The 14,089-nt window shown below is 43.8% G+C and overlaps 1 long non-coding RNA gene across 3 annotated transcripts in view; it reads left to right on the plus strand.

The window, feature by feature from the left end:
- The first annotated feature begins 498 nt into the window (after positions 1–498).
- LOC137304421 (uncharacterized) overlaps positions 499–14,089 on the plus strand; it is a 101,951-nt gene continuing 88,360 nt past the window's right edge. For all 3 annotated transcript variants that reach the window (XR_010958572.1, XR_010958573.1, XR_010958571.1), the window contains exons 1-2: positions 499–586; positions 7,597–7,724. This is a non-coding gene — a long non-coding RNA (uncharacterized lncRNA). The remainder of the gene's footprint in view (positions 587–7,596; positions 7,725–14,089) is intronic.

Here is a 14,089-nt window from a genome sequence, read left to right on the forward strand (position 1 = left end):
GGTGAGAGTTAAAGATTCCACGGCACTAGTGGAAGAGCAGGGGAGTTCTCCCGGAGTCCTGGCCAACATTCATCCCCCAACCAGCACTACCAACACCAGATTAACTGGTCACTTATTTCACTTGCTGTTTGTGGGACAGTGTGTGTACATTAGCTGATGTGTTTGCCTCTATAACAGTTAGTCAATCACTTACTTTTGAAGTGCGCTATGAAATGCAGAGAGGCGCTATGAAAGTCAAACTATTTATTTCTTAATTTTTTGCTGCTTATGTAAAAGTACAAAATAGCTATTTATTGACGTCTTGATCAATAAAAGAATCATTTGTTGTCAGCTGTAACCTAGAGCCCCTTTTGCTTAACGTCAATTAAAATAAGCCAAAAATTTTTACAACAGTGTTGGGAAAATGGCCCTGCGATTTCACCTTCACGACTGTTCTGGCACAAATCACATTCATGTAACTTGTCACTGCATTCATGTAAAAGTTAACTTGGCTTGTGTCAAAGTACAAATCATTGGACAGAGTGCAACTTTCATGTTGGTCATCTTAGTTACTGAGCCTTTAATGGAACTATATCATACAATGCAAGTAAGTGTACCTTCTTGAAATAATATATTCCTGAGAGTCCTCTGTTATTGCACAATAGTCAATGATAATGACATTTAATAGTTCTAAGTGACAGCAGTTTCACTTATAGCAGAATCAATACAGCAGTATTGAGGGAGCTATTAAACCTTTTTTCCAAATGTACTTCAAAACATATCAAAATATGTATAATTTAGTTAGGTCAAGCTCTAAGTTTTCTGCTCTTTTAAGTTATAGCACTTTATCCATGATGACTGTTTTACCGCAAAAAAACAAAGTTGTCTCGGAGAAGTACCAATCTAATACTTCGTGCGCCCTTATGTCTCTCATTTTCTGACAGCAGACTTTCTCTCTCCCTCATAAACTGACGCCCTCTGTTGCTATCTGTCAAATGCCTTCTCGAATGATCTATCCCCTTTCTTGATCTCTGCTCTTCATCTTCCTGATGTCTGCTAAATTCTGTCACTCTCAATCTCTCTTCTTTTTCGATCTTTGCTCTGAAATGTCGCCCTATGTTTATGAAATTCCTTCACCATCAATCTTGCTCGACTCCCACTTGACCTTTGCCCTTCAATGTTTGCCTCTGTCCTTTTCGTGATTGCATGCTACTTTCCATTATCTTTCTGTCGCCCAAATTATATTCTTTTGCTCCTATTTCAGTGACCACATTTAGCGATGCAACACAGCCAGATGCTGAGACGGCGAAAATCATGCCCTGTGTCGATACCAATGATCTTCCAGCTCTTTACGAGGAGAATAAAGTCTCAATCTTTATTTTAGACGGTTGTTTTCTTCAATTGGGGAAATATAAACTTTCTCCAATGTAATGTACACTATAACCCATTTGTACAATAAAACCTCTCTCTAGGATAAGGTACCGATGTACACCTATAACCCTTCTCCAGTGTAAGATATAGTGTTAACAGCGACACCGCCTAATCAGAGAATCTTACAGCACAGAAACAGGCCATTCAGCCCATCATGCCTGTGCCGGCACTTTGAAAGAGTTCTCCAATTAGTTCCACTCTCCCTGCTCTATCCCCACAGCTCTGCAAATTTGGCAAATGGCCATCGTCTTACAGCTCATAATCCAGTTGAAATCATATTGAATGCTACTCGTATAAAACTCATCTGAGCATCGGCTTCAAGAAAGAAAGAAAGTGCATTTATATAGCGCCTTTCACAACCTCATGATGTCCCAAAATGCTTTACAGCCAATAAAGTACAGCTTTTTTTTTTAAGTGGAGTCACTGTTGCAAAGTAGAAAACATGGCAGCCGATTTGCGCACAGCAAGATCCCACAAACAGCAATGTGATAATGACCAAATAATCTGTTTTAGTGATGTTGGTTGAGGGATAAATATTGACCAGGACACCCAGGGAGAATTTCCCTGCTCTTCTTCAAAGAGTACCATGGGATCTTTTACATCCAATTGAGAGGGCAGACAGGGCCTCAGTATAACATTTCATTTGAAAAACAGCACCTCTGACACAGCAGCACTCCCTCAGTAGTGCATTGAACTGTCAGATTATGTGCTTAAATCTTTGGAGTGGGACTTGAACCCACAACTTTCTATCTCAGAGGCAAGAGTTCTACCCACTGAGCCATGGCTGACACCCTTTAAAACAGCAAACTAAGGAATTTTAAACAAACATGCTGGCTATCAGTCACACAATTTGACTCAACCCCAATGTTGCTTTAGCCAGGTACAAGCAATTCATGTAACTGTATACTTGAAATTGCTGAAGCTTATTATCTGGTGTTTAGTTTTTTTTTTATTCGTTCATGGGATGTGGGCGTCGCTGGCGAGGCCAGCATTTATTGCCCATCCCTAATTGCCCTTGAGAAGGTGGTGGTGAGCCGCCTTCTTGAACCGCTGCAGTCCGTGTGGTGACGGTTCTCCCACAGTGCTGTTAGGAAGGGAGTTCCAGGATTTTGACCCAGCGACGATGAAGGAACGGCGATATATTTCCAAGTTGGGTTGGTGTGTGACTTGGAGGGGAACGTGCAGGTGGTGTTGTTCCCATGTGCCTGCTGCCCTTGTCCTTCTAAAGTTTAGTAACAGACAGTTCCAGGGAACATTCCTGGAGGCCTCTGGAACTTAAATATTGTTCCCTTAGGAGACCAAGATGGTAATGGTTCGTCCATTTGTGAAGGTAGAGAGGCAGTCTGACAACTAGGAGAAAATAATTGCTTGATGAGAAAGGGATTAACAGCTTCTTGTAGTAATTAATTCAATATTCTGATGTATTACGTGGCAGAGTAGGAAGTGGAATTAACCCGTGTGATATTGGTATATTGAGATGTTGACAAGTTTGTGTAAAATTCCTTTGTCAATTTTTTAATGGGGCGTTAACCATTTAGGAACATAGGAACAGGAGTAGGCCATTCAGCCCCTCGAGCCTGTTCCTACTAGATTATGGCTGATCTGTATCTTAACTCCATCTACCCGCCTTGGTTCTGTAACCCTTAATACCCTTACCTAACAAAAATCTATCAATCTCAGTTCTGAAATTTTCACTTGGCCCCCAGCCTCAACAGCTTTTTGGGGGAAGAGAGTTCCAGATTTCCACTCCCCTTTGTGTGAAGAAGTGCTTCCTGACATCACCCCTGAAAGACCTAGCTCTAATTTTAAGGTTACGCCCTTATTTATTTGAAATATTTCTCTGTGCTGTTCTGTAATCAGGAGTCAAGTTGGCTAAGGATCTCCGAGGGTGTCAGGATTTTGGTCAGTTTCATGCTGCCGATTTTACTTTGTATAGTCACTGGAATTTTCTAATTTTCAGTAACCCAGTCTTGGAAAAATAACACATACTCGGCAAAAGAACCAGACGGGGAGATGAGGAGAATGTTTTTATGCAGTGACTTGTTATGATCTGGAATGCGCTGCCTGAAAGGGCGGTGGAAGCAGATTCAATAGTAACTTTCAAAAGCGAATTGGATAAATACTTAAAAATTTGCAGGGCTACGAGGAGAGAGCAGGAGGAGTGGGACTAATTGGATAACTCTTTCAAAGAGCCGGCACAGGCATGATGGGCTGAATGGCCTCCTTCTGTTCTGCTCAATGCTATGATCCTATATATCATCTTATCACATTGAAAAAGCACTTTGTACAATTAATTACTTTTGAAGCGCAATGACCATTGCTATGTCGGCTAAAAGCAATAGGGGGGAAAATTGGATAGGGCCTGTTTTTGGGCGGGAGCAGCACGATCCGCTATCACCCCGCGCCCAACAGTCCCTGCTCAAGCAGGATGAGATTTTCGTCAGGCCAGAGGACTCACCTGCAATCTGTGTTGGAAATCAGCGTTGAACGAGGATTCCATGCAATTTACACTTTCCACCTGCAGGGGGAGCTCCAGTCTCTTAAAGGCAGGTTGTCTGTTAGAAATCTCTTAAAGGTAGCTGGTGCCTATTATTTGCTGAATATAACAGCCTGCTGTCTGCACAGAGTCTGAACGGAGATCAGACATCGCACACGTTAAAACACAGATGCAGGTCCCATCCCTATATTTACATAGTGGTGAGTTGTGTTTGAATAAATGCTGCACACCACTAAATCCCACATTCTCCAATCTGCATGCCAGACCTCATCAATCTGCCGATCTGAGAGTCCCTGCATCAAGGTTCTCTGCTGATGCACCAGAGGCCTTGGTGCAAGAGGTGGACAGAAGGAGGGACATCCTAGATCCACAGTGGGGAGGGTGGAGCAAGAGGCCCTCCAGGCATACACCCAAAGTGCAGTGGGAGGCAGTAGGGGATGAAGTCAATTCCAGGCACACAGCATCATGAACATGGATGCAATACAGGAAGAAGTTCAATGCTTTGACATGAGTAGTCAAGGTGATTGAGGTCAACTGTCAAGTGGTATCTCCTACCAACTGCACCACTAGCTGCATCCACTCCTTCACGGACTAAACCCCCCAACACCCACCTACCAGCAATCTCTTTCCATCAGTACTCAACTCTTCCAATCAGATGCTTCCTCTCACCCTCACACAACCACTGTTGCAAGCCGCCTACCCACAACTCACAGGCCACACACACTGGCAGCTATTCAACCATGACACACGTCCCGCTTTCTTGCAGGAGAAGGTAGCGCATATCAGTAGCAGCAAATGGCAGTGGCATTTAGCCCCTCCAGCCTATTCCGCCGTTCAATGAGATCATGGTGGACCTGTGACCTAACTCCATATATCTGCCTTAGCCCCATATCCCTTAAAACCCTTGGTTCACAGAAATCTATCAATCACAGATTTAGAATTAACAATTGAGCTGGCATCAACTGCCGTTTGCAGAAGAGAGTTCCAAACTTCTCCCAACCTTTCCATGTAGAAGCATTTCCGAACTTCACTCCTGCACGTCCTGGCTCTGAACGCTAGGCTATACCCCTAGTCCTAGAATTCAAGTATAGGAGACCTCCAAAAAACAGTTACAAATGTCTTGGTAGCCAGAAGCAATAATCCAGCCACTAACCTGTAAATTCTGCATGGTCCCTTTAAATACCGCCGGTGGGGGGGGTTCTCCGGGCACTCTAAGACACGTTCAGATGGTCGGGGTTAAGACTGTGCGTTGAGTCCCAAAATGGCGTCTATCTCTTTAAATCAGCGTTGTACACAGATTGAAGCCATTTTCTCCCCACTTTACATGATTCCAGCGTTCATTATCTGCGCCTGCGCTAACTCCTGTACCAAGATGGCATCTGGCGCTCGTCATGCTGAAAACGTGCCTGCGCATCTAAGACGCCATCTTGAGGCCGTGTAGCGCTGAAACAATGGGCGCTACACGGCCCAATTTAGCGCCCATAGTCTTTTTGGTGGTATTGATTCAGGGAGGGATTTTGGCCAGCACACTATTCGCACAGGGCCTGGAAATGAACATTTGATCCAAAAGACCGTACCTCCGACGACTCAGCACTTCTCAGTGCTACAGTGCAGTGTCAGCATCGGCAACACACTCAAGTTCCAGTGCGCGGGCGTGCTTCAATCTACAGACTTCTGACTCAGACGAGAGAGTGCTACAAACTGAGCCAGGCTGACAGAATACATCTTAGCTTAAAAACAAAAGACCTTTCAGCAATGTGATGTGTCTAGACCCTAGCATACCAACTCCAAAATTGATTGGGCTGCTTTGCAGAACAGAAATTATGCTGAAATTCTATGGGAGGTTGGGGTTTTTTTTGGGGGGCACATAACACTAATTGCATCGCATTGGGACACGTGAATGTTGCCCCCTTGATTGAAAAATTCATGCATTGTGATGAGGGTCGGCTTCAGACAACAAGATATTTCAAATGAGGCTTGCTGGCCTCAACTCATTCGTTCTTCTTTCGTGTCATCAAGACAGGGCCATTGTAGGTCTCCACTCTCCCCAAAGACCAGCATGTTGAGTATTAACCGATCAAAGGAACTGAACTCCAGTGAGAACGAGAAGGTTTGAAAACTGCAGTGAAATCTTGTCAGGATTAGCATTTTTATTCATGTAACTTTACTCCATATGGATAAGGTGAAATCTTCTTGCCTCTGGACAATAGACTCATTTTTCCACAATAATGGTCCCTGTTATCACATCATTTGCATTCTGAGTGAAATTCATACCAGGTTATTCATACTGCCAGTGGCCCATTAAAACATCACAGTGGGTAAAATCATTCACTGCTATGAAGATACTACTGAATTTTGTGCCTATCATTTTAGCTTCTTGTTAGAAATCGGGATGTTTCAGGTGACTACAAGAAATCTACGTTACTCGATCTTAAGTCAAACCTAACTTTGGATAATTATAGATGCACTAGCTCAAATTTCTTTATAGGGAAAGGTACTGAAACCTGTTGTAAAAGAAGGCAATTAAAGAGCGTGCAGTGAAGATAAAGGAACAATACAAGCTGGCATGGCTTTAAGGAAGTGCCGTCTTTCGGATGAGATGTTAAACCGAGGCTCCCTTTGCCCTCTCAGGTGGATGGAAACGATGCCATGGTGTTATTTTGAAGGGGAGCAGGGGAGCTTTCCCTGCTTTCCTGGCCAACATTTATCCCTCAAACAACATCACTAAAACAGATTATCTGGTCATTATCTCATTGCTGTTTGTGGGATCTTGCTGTGCGCAAATTGGCTGCCGCGTTTTCCTACATTACAACAGTGACCTCACTTCAAAAGTACTTCATTGGCTGTAAAGCGCATTGGGATGTCCTGAGTTCGTGAAAGGTGCTATATAAATGCAAGTCTTTCTTTCTATAAATGATGCCCTAGATATTTATTGGAACTCTTTGAGGATGTAAAGGATGATGTCATGGAAGGTGGTGGATATTATGCAACTTAATTTTAAAACAATCATTTGATAAAGTTTAGCCATTTTTGAGGGATCTTAAGTTAACTGGGTCTAAATGGTATTAATAAATCGGGTGTTAATTAGCAAACAAAGGCTATGGTAAGAATTCTAATGGAATCGTAGGAATCCTTATGTTCATAATAATGACTTAAATGAATGTTGACACTTAGCAGAGGAATATTGCTCAAAGAGTCAGTGGGTAGCACTCTTCACCTGAGTCAGAAGGTTGTGGGCTCAAGTCCCAACCCATGGACGTGAGCACATAATCCAGGCTGACACTCCAGTGCAGTACTGAGGGAGTGCTGCACTGTCGAAGGTGCCGTCCTTTGGATGAGATGATACACCAAGGCCCCGTCTGCCCTCTCAGGTGGACGTAAAAGATCCCATGGCACTATTTTGAAGGAGAAATATTGTCCTGGATAATATTTATCCTTCAACCAACTACTAAAAACACAGATGATCTGGTCATTATCACATTGCTGTTCGTGGGAGCTTGCTGTGCACAAATTGGCTGCCCTGATTCCTACATTACAACAGTCACTACACTTCAAAAGAACATCATTGGCTGTAAAGCACTTTGGGACATTTTGAAGTCATGAAAGGGGCTAGATAAATGCAAGTCTCTCCTCCTTTACATGCCATGTGCCCAAGAATGGTATTGATTTTTTATTAAATATTAACCTAGGTGAGAAGTCAAGGACCATCACACAAGGCTCCACCAAGGTTGAAATGGAGGTGGAGAAAAGAGGAGATAAATTGTTGAGCGATTAGCTCCCACTGACGACTGTAGGAACAAGAGAGGATCAAGGGGAGGTAAGGAGTTCCCTGGTCTTGAGGTCCTGGAAAAGAATTTATTACAAGGAAGGAAAGTCCTGTAGGATGGTGCAATTGTAATTTCAAAAGGGATTAGAGATAAAGTTCAGAAGCACAACAATGCTAAAATTAGCAATTTGAGGAGCATATTGGTAAATAAGAAACAGCAAAAATAAATTATAGATGCATTAGTTTACAAAATGCTTAAAATGGTGTCACACTGGACATATCCAATTTCCATGGTAACCAGAGTTACATAATTAGATCTATTGCATATGAGGCTAGGGATATAAACCAATACAAATCATTGATGAGGTTAAACGTGTAGTACCAAACCCAATGTTAGTCAAAGAGGCATTGTTAATGGAATAAAGAAGAGAAGCAGGTTTTAAATCAATGAGCTACGAAGAAAGGGGAACTAAGTCTGTACTCAATTAAAAAAAAAATGGAGGTTTGAGAAGGAGAGGGAAATTTCTTTGAAGGTGGCAGGACAAGTTGATAAAGCTGTTAAAAAAGCATATGGAGTCCTTGGCTCTCAAATAACTTTCAAAAGGGAATTGGATAAATACTTGAAGGGGAAACAATTGCAGGGTTATGGGGAAAGAGCAGGGGTGCGGGACTAATTGGATAGCTCTTAAAAAGAGCCAGCACAGGCACGATGGGTCAAATGGCCTCCTTCTATGCTGTTAAATTCTATTCTATGCTGTTCTAACAGAGACGTTAACCGTTGAATTTTAAATGGGTTGGTGCCGCTGGTAAAATAGGAGCTTCATCTGAAAAGGGTTAAGCAGTCATATGCTAGTATCTCACTAGTATTTATTTCATGTCTCCAGCTCTAAAACCTGCTTACAAAAACACACGCAGCACAGAGCTGAGTACCTTTAAATGCCATCGTAAAATGACACAGCGACGTTGCTCCTGAAATTTCACTTGACAGTCAGTGACCCAGTCTTCGAATATAAATCTCCGAGTGAAATCGTCGACACTGTTAAATCAGTGATCCTTTAATATATGTAATGGGTTCATGTCCTCATCAACAGTGATGTGTTCGGATCCTCCCAGACATTGATGTGTTTTGTGTAGAATTTGTCATGTCTTGCTAATCTCTCAGGTTGTCTTTTCACTATTCACTATTTTCAGCATCTCTCTGTCACTCCACTGCATTTAATTACTTTTCTTGACTTTTGCTCTCTGAAGCCTCTTAGTTGTTTTTTTTTCCAAGATTAAACCCCTTAAAAAAGGATGGGGGAGTTAATCAGTCCCCTTTCTGATGGCCCATGTCATCTTGACTGATCAATTATTAAAGCCAATTAAATTCACAATTTTATTGTCCGTGTTATTATGCACTCCGGTCCCTGCGGTGCCCACTGGTCGCGGAAAGCCTCAGGCATACTGTCAAACCTGAGGTAACGTGCTCCATCTCCAGGGCCACCCCGGGCGCGGAGAATGCCACAGAAGATTGCTGCGAGTTGTTGTGGTGTTATCTATCGCACCTGAACAAGTCATCGCTTTGCCTTGAGTGTGAGTCAAATCAGTTACTGGAAGGGGAAGGAGGGGCTGATTAACCCGTTAATGAGAATAGGTTTCGTCTATGCTTTATTTTCAAATCCCTCCTCTTGCCCTGAAGGCATTTATTCAAGCTAGGGTACCACTTCACAGGAACCAGCAGTCCTCCTCTCATCCACATGGCCATTCTTTATGAGTGGACCAACATAGTAAGCTATTCAACTGTGATGGGCATTCCAACCATGACCAAACCAACAACAACAACAACAAGTTGCATTTATATAGCGCCTTTAACGTAGTAAAACATCCCAAGGCGCTTCACAGGAGCGATTATCTAACAAAATTTGACACGAGTCACATAAGGAGATATTAGGATAGGTGGCCAAAGCTTGATCAAAGAGGTAGGTTTTAAGGAGCATCTTAAAAGGAGGAGAGAGAGGCAGAGAGGTTTAGGGAGGGAATTCCAGAGCTTAGGGCCAAGGCAGCTGAAGGCACGGCCACCAACGATGGTGCAATTAAAATCGGGGATGTGCAAGAGGCCAGCATTGGAGGAGCGCAGAGATCTCGGAGGGCTGTAGGGCTGGAGGAGGTCACAGAGATAGGGAGGGGCGAGGCCATGGAGGGATTTGAAAACAAGGTTGATCATTTTAAAATCGAGGTGTTCCTGGACTGGGAGCCAGTGTAGGTCAGCGAGCACAGGGGTGATGGGAGAACAGGTCTTGGTGCGAGTTAGGATACGGGCAGCAGATGAGCTCAAGTTCATGGAGAGTGGAAGATGGGAGGCCGGCCAGGAAAGCATTGAAATAGTTGAGTCTAGAGGTAACAAAGGCATGGATGAGGGTTTCACCTGCCCTTGCCTGATGTCCTCAGACACTCATTTCCAGCTGAGGTCACTGGACTCCAATCAAGAACAAGAACCCAGACCAATTTTCCCCTCCCTAACCTAGAGGTTCGAAGGCCAACTGCATTAGCCCTCCCACTCCCTCTATTAAAAACCAGCTGAATGGGTATTGAACCTGGGACCTTTGAGTTCTGTCGGACTCGGCTACCTCGTGACCTAATCAGGAGAGGGCAGATTTCTTATTTCTTCTTTCCATTTTGATCCCTACTCTTTGAGATTTTAGCCTTTCCCCTGCTTACTCGCTCCCTATACAGTGGGTTTGTTGGCACAATTGGCCTATATCCTTTTTTCTCTCAGGTGGTCCACAATGAGTACATCAAATTGACAATCTAGAAGTTCATCAGTTTGGAGTATTATCACCATTGGTGACAACACACGGCAGTAGAATGAATTAAATCTTTTATCCAGCGACTGTAATGCATGGTGTTACATAGAATTTACAGCACAGACACAGGCCATTCGGCCCAACTGGTCTATGCTGGTATTTTTATGCTCCACACGAGCCTCCTCCCACCCTATCAGCATATTCCTTTCTCCCGGTTGTTCCTTTCCCCTTATAACTAGGACAAAAAAGAAGCCCAACTCATGCCCGACATATTGTAATGAGTATCACAGGAAAGCAGGCACTAGTACTTGTACTGATATGGCAATAGTCAGGCGAATTGGTCCAAAGGCATCCACTGGGAGGGCATGGCAGGAAATCAAGATTCTCTCAATGACAACCCTGGACTGCGTCCCCATGATTTCCCGGTGAGTGTCTCTTCCTATCAGGAGTTGGAATTGGCCCTCGGGGGTTGGGGTCCAGAGGTTCTGGAGGAGAAAGGTGAATCTGAATTCGATTCGATTTCCCTTCCTTCATCTCGCTGCCCATCTCCTTTCGCTGGGACACCCTGATGCAGTGAAAACATCAGTGAACAAAAGACACTAGTCTGTTGTCGAGTTAATGCAAGCCTCAAGCTAACTGGAGAGCGCGATTACATGTATGTAAAAGTAGATTTTATAATACATGCGTTTCTGTGATCTGAAGGTGAGAGGCATTAAACGACATTCTTTACAGAATTTGTTTCTCTTTTAAAATGAGAGAGAGCGCAACTCGAGAACTTTGCTGCTTGGGTCACAAAATTACACTTTAATAAGAATGGGGCCTCTCATTAATTAGCTTATCAATTATATTCTAATAATGCCTATTTTTTGGCAGACTGCTACACAATCACTGCAATCATTTTCACTCCGCCCTGCTTAACTAAACGCAGTGTTTAAATGAAGCATTCATTGGACGCTACAGAACATATTCACGCCTCTATTCCGTTCCTTTTGTATCATTTTTTTCCAAGCGAAAGCCTATTAATACAACAATAGTTCATCAATTATAAAGGCTGTTTTGCCGATTGAAATAAGTTCAGCATTTGGCTCATCCCTAATGCACATTCAACAGGTAAAATGTTAAACACATTAATTATTAACTTACTTAAAGAAAAAGAAAGATTTGGCATTTATATAGAGCCTTTCTCGACCTCAGGATGTCCCAAAGTGCTTTACAGCCAATGAAGTACTTTTGAAGTGTAGTCACTGTTGTAACGTAGGAAACGCGGAGATATGCGCACAGCAAGATCCCACCAACAGCGAAGAATTAATAATCAGATAATCTGTGTTAGTGATGCTGGTTGAGGGATAAATGTTGGCCAGGGCTCCCCTGCTCTTCTTCAAAATAGTGCCATGGGATCTTTTACATCCACTTGAGAGGGCAGGCGTGGCCTCGGTTTAACATCTCATGCAAAAGGCAGCACCTCCAAATAGTGCAGCACTCCCTCAGTACTACACTGGAGTATCAGCCTAGATTATATACTCAAGTCTCATGAAATAGGGTTTGAATCCATAACTGATTCAGGGGCGAGAGTGCTACTCACTGAACCACAGTTGACATATAAACTTACACACCGATAATGTCATAAAGTGTCATAAAGTCCACCTGTTACAAGAGAATCTATGACAACACCAATCCTTGCAGCGCTGAAACTATACAATGCCTCCTAAATACTATAGGACGCTTCAATAGGGAAGTGTCCCCATGCTGGAGTACAAACACTTTGAGGTATGAGCTTTAAAGCAGTGCAATGTGCTTTCATAGACATGGCCCACTGAATGGCCACTTCCAGATATTGGCCAGGATACGAGCTTGAACATGTCAAGAAGAGAGGAGGTTCTACTCCACTGGGGTGGGGTGGTATTGGAGAGATGATTAACCCCAAGCTGCTGTCTTGTTTACCTCCTGGCCTGGAAGTTACAGCAGCAGATATTTGTTCAAACAAATACCAACTAGAAAATCCAGGACTATGTAGTTAAACAGGGGTATTGCTGTAGGAGGGAGTGTCGTAATGAAACCTTGGACTTGACCTATACTATCTCTCAGTTCCCCCAAACCTCATGTTTAAAATTCTTATCATTGTGTTAAACTCCTTACCTCTGATGTTCTCCAGCCTCACTACACCCCCTCTGAACTTTCCATTCCCCCAACTCTGTTCTCGTTCATCCCCACTCCCCATCCTTGGGGCCTGTGCCTTAAGATTCCTGGGCCCCACACTGAATTTTTCCTCTCCAAACCTCTCCACCTCTCTCTGATCCTTGAAGACCCTCATTAATCACCCCATCTCTTTGATCGCTTTTGGTCACCCCTCCTAATGTCTCCTTCCTTGGTTCAGGGGACATCTTTTATTAGGCTGCCCATGGTGACACCACGGGGGTGATTTTAGGAGGCAAATGCGGGTGGGCTGGAGGCGGGGGGGGTGGTTTCGGAAATCGAGCAAATCCCGTTGGGTTCGGAAGGCGGCTCCAATCCGTCGGCTTCCGAATTTCCCCCGTGTGCGCGCAGGGGACCCAAAACCAGAAGTCCCGCCGGCAATTAAAGTCGGCAGGATGACAGTTAAAGAGCCAAATGTACCTCATTGAGGTACTTAAGGCACTTTACCTGTGACAGAGTAAGTGATTAGAAAGATTTTTTTTTAAACTTACCTGGGCAGCTTGCCCACCGCTTCTGATTCACGCCTGGTGGGTGAAACCAGGCGTGAAGGGCCAGATCAGGGAGAAAGAAACTAAATAACTTTGCTAGAGAAATAATCCTGCTCTAATCGGGGGACTCTATTTGCTGCAGTTTCGGTCATGAGTTCGGAGTCTCCTGTAAATTAAATCCACACGTCGCGCCCCTGCCTCCAGCTCATTGTCTGACACGGTGGTGTCAATATTCACTCCTTTTCTTTTGATTATCCCTCTGCAAAGGGCCTTTGGCCGTTTTTCTACATTAAAAGGTGCTATATAAATGCAAGTTGCCGTTGAACAGATCTGAAGTGAGTCACTCCACCGAGATTAATGGGGTTGATCCTCACGGACAGTGTCTGCTGGCCGGCTTCGAGTCCTACATTGTTATCTTGTCAACACACCCAGTGGAAACTGTCTCCTTGCTGTTGATTAACAAAAAACCCTGCAAAATAAGACATCTCCTTCAATCATGTGTCTGGCTCCTGAAAGTGGAAGAAGTATCACCCTTGAATGACTCTTTTTTTAAAAAAGCCACCTCTTGTAGGGTTTAGAGAGACCTTTATTTTTTCAAACCCAACACTGTCACACATAAGAGGTAAGTACTTTACATTCCAAGGGCATCCTTGTTTTCAAATCCCTCCAAGCCCTCACCCCTCCCTATCTCTGTAACCTCCTCCAGCCCCACAACCTTCTAAGATCTCTGGGCTCCTCCAATTCTGGCCTCTTGTTCAACCCCGATTTTCATCGTTCCACCATTGGCGGCTGTGCCTTCAGCTGTCTAGGCCTTAAGCGCTGGTATTCCCTCCCTAAATCTCTCCGCCTCTCTCTCCTCCTTTAAGACACTCCTTAAGGCTTACCTCTTTGACCAAGCTTTTGGTCACCTGTCCTAATATCTCCTTATGTGGCTCGGTGTTAAATATCTTCC

Source organism: Heptranchias perlo, chromosome 37, assembly GCF_035084215.1.
Source record: "Heptranchias perlo isolate sHepPer1 chromosome 37, sHepPer1.hap1, whole genome shotgun sequence".
NCBI classification, from domain to species: domain Eukaryota; kingdom Metazoa; phylum Chordata; class Chondrichthyes; order Hexanchiformes; family Hexanchidae; genus Heptranchias; species Heptranchias perlo.